Here is a 7538-nt window from a genome sequence, read left to right as displayed (position 1 = left end):
GGCCGAAAGGTGTTTTGGGCGACAAAGTGGCCCAAAATTGGAAATGACACTAATATCGGATTTTGGGCAGTCAGGGCATTTGGGGCCAGGCCCTTAACCTAACCTAACCTAGGCAAATGTTGCTTCCTTCCCTTTCTCCAGTCTCCTCCATCCATCAATCTGTTCCTTCCTCCAACTCCTCAAATTCTCTCTGGTTCCTCCTCCTCTTATTGATCTCATCATGAGTTGTCAAGTTAAATCTGATATTAACACTGCTTCTCTTATTATCATTATTACTGATGTTTCTCTCATTCTACTTCCTGATCCTAACTGCTGTTATTCTTTTCTCCTTCTCAGGTTGTCTCTTCTTCTTGGAGTCTTTTGCAAGAGGAAACATGGACGTACACAACAAGACTTCTCTCCTCAGCATCTGATCCTTTCCCGAAGATTTAAGAAACATGGCTTCCTACAGGATCAATTTTTCTGATACTTTAAATCTCTGAAAAGACATTTTTCATTTAGTGATTTATAAAATATACAACCTAAGTTTCCCCAAGGACCAAAAGAAGAGAATCGAGAGATTCTCGAAGAGAACCAAGTTCCACTAAAAGGGAAAAAAGTCCTTCACTCCCCAGGAAGCAAGAAAATCTCACAGAAAGCCTCCAGAAGATCTGGACATCACATTGATGAACAAAATCTGCCAGGCTCTTTGGGAAAAGGGGGTGAATGACCCTGGTGATGAAACCAGAGGATTAGTTAAAAAAATCAAAGATGAAAGGAACTTTGTTAGTCATGAAGAGCCCCTAATATGTCAGACACTGATTTGGAAAGAAAACTCAAGATGTTTTTAGCAACTCTCGAGGAAACTCTTGAGAAAACCAAGTCTCTCTTTCCAAAACACAATGCTGACATTGACCAGCTTAAAGCAGAGATCCAAGATGCTGTTCAAAGACCCTAGAAAAGATCCGTGAGAAATATGATCTCTCAGACCCACAGGGATCGACAAAGGTTTGCAAGAAGAAATAGAAGAGTTTGGGAGTGACTTTTCTGACATGATACACAAATCCTCTGAAGCAGAACTCCTATCTCTTAATGAACGCCTCTATCAGATTTTGCCCTATGACTGGCTCGCTCAGTATGGTACAACAGATCCAGGTAACATCATGGTCTCTTTACAAGTGGAGGATGATCAGGAGTTAAATAAAGGTCCCCATGGCAATAAAAGTATCACTGTAAATCAAAAAGAAATCCTTCAGCATTAAAGACAAAATGGGAAAAGACCTGAAGTTGTGATTATATCTGGTGATGCAGGTTCTGGAAAGACCACAATTCTTTGTTCCTATGCAGAGGGATGGTGCAAGAAGACAACAGATATTCCAGAACTCTCTTCCTTCCCATTCCTTCTCTGCATGCAGTTCAGGAATCATGACCATGACAACTTTGATGACTACCTAAAGAGCTTGATTCCAAACACTGTTGCTCGATTTCCTTTTGATCTTGTCAAATCGGTAGTCCTAGAGTTCAAAGTGTTTGGTCTTGTGTGATGGCTATGATGAGCCAATGTGAAATCTAAAAAACTCTTTCTTTGAAATTTTTTCACTTAATTCAAATAAGATGAAGTTTGTTATCACAACACGTCCAGGGAATACTGTGGGACTAACAGGTATTGTGAACAAAACAAAACGTTCCAGAATCAACCTCAAAGTTTCAGGTCTTCAGGAAGAGGACATGAAATTGCTCACAGAAAAGCTCATTGGCCACCTGCTGAAAGATGATGACGTCACCCAACAGGAGCAGATGAAGAAAGAGCTGCTTCAGAAAATAGAAGAAATGGACACTGGCACTAGAGCCATCCTGCAAACCCCACTGTATTTTAACCTGTTCATCCTCCTTTACATTGAGTGTCCAGAGTTAAGGGATGAAATGAGCACCAGGACATCAGTCTACTTACAGCTGAGAAAGCACAAGATCAAGAGAATCTCCGACAAGACAGGAATCTCTGAAGAATCACTGGAGGTATTTGATGCACTGTACAGAAAATGGTCTCTGAAGCATTACACTGAGAAAATATGAATGGTCTGAGGCAGATGTTAGAAGCTTTAAAGGGAGATTGAAAAACCTTTCTCACCAGCAAGAGGTGCTTCAGAACTTTGATGCCATCATGTCATCCTATTTCTCCATAAAGAAAACAAAGAAGCAACTGGAGATTGTAAAGGTCTACTGCCACAGACACAGAAGTGAGCAGGAGGAGTTTGCAGCTGCAGGCAGCATCTGCGATGACATCATCACATCAAGGTGGAAGGAGGCCATCAAAGGAGGAGGAAAGACATCATTCGAGATGTTCTTTGAATCAAAAGGATTATGGGATGGAAGAGATCTAAAACAGTTATTTTAGAAATTCAAAGTTTAATTTCCTTCATACCAGGAATACTTTACGGAACTGAGAGAGATGTATTGTATGATACAATACATCATATTCATGAACTCTATGTATCATACAAGCTCTCTTTATTGGTAATGAACATGATGATCTTTTGGACCATGTCATTGAAACCAGACTGGACAAAGGTTCTGGAATCACTTGTGTCACAGATGGAGAGAGAAACTTCTCTGAAGGACAAAGTAAGATTCATTGAACCCAAGAGTCTTTATGTCCTTCCGTCCTTACTGCCTAAACTGAGGCCCAAAGAGATTGAATTGAGTTTTCCCATCCAGAAGTAGAGAAGCAAGAGATATTTCTCCAATCAACACAACTCTGGATTCAGGCGAATCACTCCAGCATCAACATGTTTGGATAGGATGAATCTAAGGGACCTGGGACAACTTTCAGGACAGGAGGAGGTTTGCATCCAGTGGATTATTTATTAAGTAGGAACTTCTTCTTCTTCTTCTTCTTTTCTTCTTCAACCTTTACTCCTTAATTATAAAGTACTAAAGCCTTCAGCCATCACTCAAACTACTTTAGCTTTTTAGTTATTTCTGCTTCTTCTTCTTCTTCTTCTTCTTCTTCATCTTTTGTAATGACCTCCTCATGAGGTATCCCTCCTCCAACTCTGAGTCGTTTGAAGAAGAAAAAGAAAGAAGAAGAAGAAGAAGAGGAGAAGAAGAAGAAGAGAAAAGAAAATGTCACTGAATTGCTTTTTTCTTTTTAAGAGATTTTAAAGAGTTATGTAAATTCATCGGCATCTGTTTGTTTTTCTTCTCTCTGTATCATATATTTTATAGTCTATTTATATATATATATATATATATATATATATATATATATATACATATATATATATATATATATATAATTATATATATAAGAATCAAAAACAGCAACAGTTTAGTTATATTTTTCTTATATATAGTCAGTCATATCATTATTATTATTATTTTTATTTATTTAATAATAATTAATAATAATAATAATATTATTAATAATAATAATAATAATAATAATAATATCTCAAAAATTCCTCTCATTTGTTTCATCCCACAGATTTGATCATTATTGATGATGGAAGATACACAGACTTAGAGAGCCTTCGTCCCTTTCTCCCTTGACTTCTTCAGCAAAGGAACTGATATTAAGATACGACATGGAAAATGCTCCAGAGAACCGCATTGCCCAAGTCCTAAACAGGACTTTGGTTCCCACAAGCAGGGAAGAAGGAGCAGCCAGTGATTTAAGGCTTCACTTTGATAAAGGTGAGTTTCAGAATCATCTGAAGTCAACCGTCACTCAAGAAACTGTTCCTGTTCTTTTTCCTTCTTCTTCTATCTTCCTCCTCCTCCTCCTCCTCCTCCTCCTCCTCCTCCATTCCTCTCTTCCATTATGAATAGAATGAAAAAAGTAGAAGAAGCAAGAGTAGCAGGAGAAGAAGAAGAAGAAGAAGAAGAAGAAGAGTAGAGACCAGAAAAGGAAGACTTTCAATATATATAATAATGGGGAATAATAAGAGTATTGAAAGTCTTCTCTACATTTTATGCTATTTCTGTTTTCACCTCCTCCTCCTCCTCCTCCTCCCTCCTCCTTCCTCCTCCTCCTCCTCCTCCTCCACTTTTATATTTCCTCTCAATTATCATAGCACAGTGATTCTCCTCAGTCAGTGTTTATATAGACATATAGAAATATATCTATGTATATCTATATCTATATATATATATATATATATATATATATATATATATATATATATATATATATATATATATATATATATATATATATATATATATATATATATATATATATATATATATAGATATGTGATATTTTAGATACCATTCTTAGAGAAACCAGTTGCAGAGAGTTAGTCTAACCTTTGCTCACCATGGCAACGCATCTGATGACGTCCATTTCACGTGATCAGAATGTGATGGCTGGTTCCATTCCCTCCCCCTGGAGTTTCACTAGAGACCATTTCAGTCCTCTTCGTTTAGAATTTCCAGTTTCATCTTTCAGAGACCAGTTTATTTTTTTTAGAGACCAGTTTCAGTTTTAGATTAGTTTCAGTTTTTGAGACCAGTTTCAGTCTTTGTGACCAGTTTCAGTTTTGAGATTAGTTTCAGTTTTTAGACCAGTTTCAGTTTTAGAGACCAGTTTCAGTATTTAGATTAGTTTAGTTTTGAAAGACCAGTTTCAGTTTTTAGAGACCAGTTTCTGGTTTTGGAGACCAGTTTCAGTTTTAGAGACAGTTTCAGTCTTTAGAGACCAGTTTCAGGTTTTAAGACCAGTTTCAGTTTTAGAGACCAGTTTCAGTCTTTAGACCAGTTTCAGTTTTAGAGACCAGTTTGGAGACCAGTTTTGGACCTTTTTTAGTTTTTAGACCAGTTTCAGTTTTAGAGCCAGTTTCAGTCTTTAAAGACCAGTTTGAGAACAGTTTCAGTTTTAGAGACCAGTTTCAGTCTTTAGAAACCAGTTTCAATCTTTAAAGACCAGTTTCAGTCTTTTTAAGTTCCTCCATTTCAGTTTTAGAGACCAGTTTCAGTCTTTAGAGACCAGTTTCAGTTTTAAGAGGCCAGTTTCAGTTTTAAAGACCAGTTTCAGTTTTTAGAGACCAGTTTCATTCTTTAGAGACCAGTTTCAGTCTTTAAAGTTTCAGAAGATGGTCTTTAAGACCAGTTTCAGTCTTTAGAGGACCAGTTTCAGTTTTAGAGACCAGTTTCAGTCTTTAAAGACCAGTTTCAGTTTTTAGAGACCAGTTTCAGTCTTTAGAGACCAGTTTCAGTCTTTAGAGACCAGTTTCAGTCTTTAAAGACAGTTTCTGTTTTAGAGACCAGTTTCAGTCCAGACCAGTTTCAGTCTTTAAGACCAGTTTCAGTCTTTAGAGACCAATTTTCAGTTTTGAGAGACCAGTTTCAGTTTAGAGACCAGTTTCAGTTTAGAGACCAGTTTCAGTTTTAGAGACCAGTTTCAGTCTTTAGAGACCAGTTTCAGTTTTTAGAGACCAGTTTTCATTTTGAGAGTTTCAGTTTTGTTTTGGTCTTTTGAGACCAGTTTCAGTTTTGACCAGTTTCAGTTTTAGAGACCAGTTTCAGTTTTAGAGACCAGAGTTTTTTTAGACCAGTTTTTAGACCAATTTGTTTTAGAGACCAGTTTCAATCTTTAGAGACCAGTTTCAGTCTTTAGACCAGTTTCATTTTTAGAGACCAGTTTCAGTCTTTAGAGACCATTTTTCAGTTTTAGAGACCAGTTTCTGGTCTTTAGAGACCAGTTTCATTTTAGAGACCAATTTTTGACCCAGTTTAGAGACCAGTTTTGGACCAGTTTTAGAGACCAGTTTCACCAGTATTTTAGAGACCAATTTCAGCCTTTAGAGACCAGTTTTAGTTTTAGAGATTTTCACTTTCACTGACCATTTTTGGTCTTTAGAGACCAGTTTCAGAGTTCTTTAGAGACCAGAGTTGTCTTTCATTTCTGGTCTTTAGACCAGCATCTAGACTGTTTCAGTCTTTGACCAGTTTTAGAGACCAGTTTCAGTCTTTCTGCAACCAGTTTATTATTTTTGGTTCAGTATCTTTGATCTTCAAGAGACCAGTTTCAGTTTTAGACCCGTCTTTAGAGACCAGTTTATATTTATAGACCAGTTTCTAATGTCTTTGAGAACAGTTTCAGTCTTTAGACCTGTTTCTGGTCTTTAGAGACCAGTTTCAGTGGTCAGAGACCAACCTCGATGCCCCAGGGTCCAAAGTATCCCCGGCCAAGGTCCCTTTTCGTAATTTCGGCCCTTTGGATCCAACTGCAACCAATTGGAGCCAATTTCCTTCAATTTTGTGCGATCCCGACCAATTTTTGCCGATTTTCATTCATTTTGGCCAATCTTGACCAGTTTTGACCATTTTTTGGCCAATTTTCGACGCTTTTGACCAATTTTGGGTGAATCTTGACCAGTTTCACCCATTTTTGGCTGAAAGAAAAGTAGCACCATCTCTGAATTGCCCCTTTCTCTTCATCAGAGACTTTTAATAAAGTTATGTCTCAGTACATCGGCCTCTCTCTCTTTCTCTCTCTCTCTGTCTCTCTATATACATATCACAGAGTTTATTTAACATTATATATATAAATATATACATATGTGTGTGTGTGAGTGAGTGAGTGAGTGAGTGAGTGCTGAGGAGGAGGAGGAGCGAGTGAGAGGAGGTCAAGTACAGAAGGTGTTAATCAATATCCTGCCTTTTTTGTCTTTAATCAGATCGAGACTTGAAGCATCTGATCCAGTCGCTGACTCTTTCCGCCTCTGAGAAGAAGAAGTCACAAAGAAACATGATGCTGAAGAGAAGAAGAAACTCCTTGGAGAAAAGGATTTGATGAACCTGAACGGATGATAAGAAGAAGAAGAGGAAGAAAAGAAGAGAAAAAGAGAAGAAGAAGAGGAAGAAGTGAAAGAGAAGAAGAGAAGAAGGAGAGAAGAAGGTGACGGAGAAGGCTCCACCTCCAGGGAGAGAGACGTCACACAGTGAAGACTTGAAGAAGAAGACGCGTTGTAGGAAGGAAGGAAGGAAGGAGCAACATGCCTCCTGCTGCTGCTGTTTCTCTCGAAAGGCTTTCGGCGAATTTCGTTCCAGGTCTCTTTTGCTTCTTTGCTTCCTTTATTCTTTGTTTAGAGAGAGAGAGAGAGAGAGAGAGAGAGAGAGAGAGAGAGAGAGAGAGTACGGTCAATATTAAGACCTGTATTTGTCATGCCAGTGGAAAACCCACAGAGGCTCATCAACAGCAAGTCTGTCCTTCACTGCACCCCCTTCTCTCTCTCTCTCTCTCTCTCTCTCTCTCTCTCTCCCCCTTTAAGGGTGGCTTCACGGGAAAAATGAGAGATTATTCACTGCCTCATTCACACTTCCACTGCTAAATCAGGGAGGAAGAGGAAGAAGAAGACTTCCATATTACAAGTCACTGAATATGCCCTTTATGTACCCCCTTTCAACACCTCCTCTCCCCATCCCTCCTAGCACTTTCTAGGCCCTCCTCCCTCCCTGCCTCTCTTAGTCTCCCATTCTTCCCACATGACCAAGCCCCCTGAAAGAAGCATTCTGCTCCATCTTTTCTGTGCTTCTGTTATGTTGTACTGCTGTCA

The 7538-nt window shown here is 38.4% G+C and overlaps 1 long non-coding RNA gene across 1 annotated transcript; it reads left to right on the top strand.

Annotated features, from left to right (window-relative positions):
• The first annotated feature begins 393 nt into the window (after positions 1-393).
• On the top strand, positions 394-6826 carry LOC136838039 (uncharacterized). The gene is made up of 3 exons (XR_010852841.1): positions 394-2847; positions 3464-3672; positions 6660-6826. It is a non-coding gene; the product is annotated as an uncharacterized lncRNA (long non-coding RNA).
• The last annotated feature ends 712 nt before the right edge of the window (positions 6827-7538 follow it).

Source organism: Macrobrachium rosenbergii, unplaced genomic scaffold (genome assembly GCF_040412425.1).
Source record: "Macrobrachium rosenbergii isolate ZJJX-2024 unplaced genomic scaffold, ASM4041242v1 13908, whole genome shotgun sequence".
NCBI classification, from domain to species: domain Eukaryota; kingdom Metazoa; phylum Arthropoda; class Malacostraca; order Decapoda; family Palaemonidae; genus Macrobrachium; species Macrobrachium rosenbergii.
Note: the sequence above shows the minus strand (reverse complement) of the source record. Positions and strands in the feature narration are given on the sequence as shown.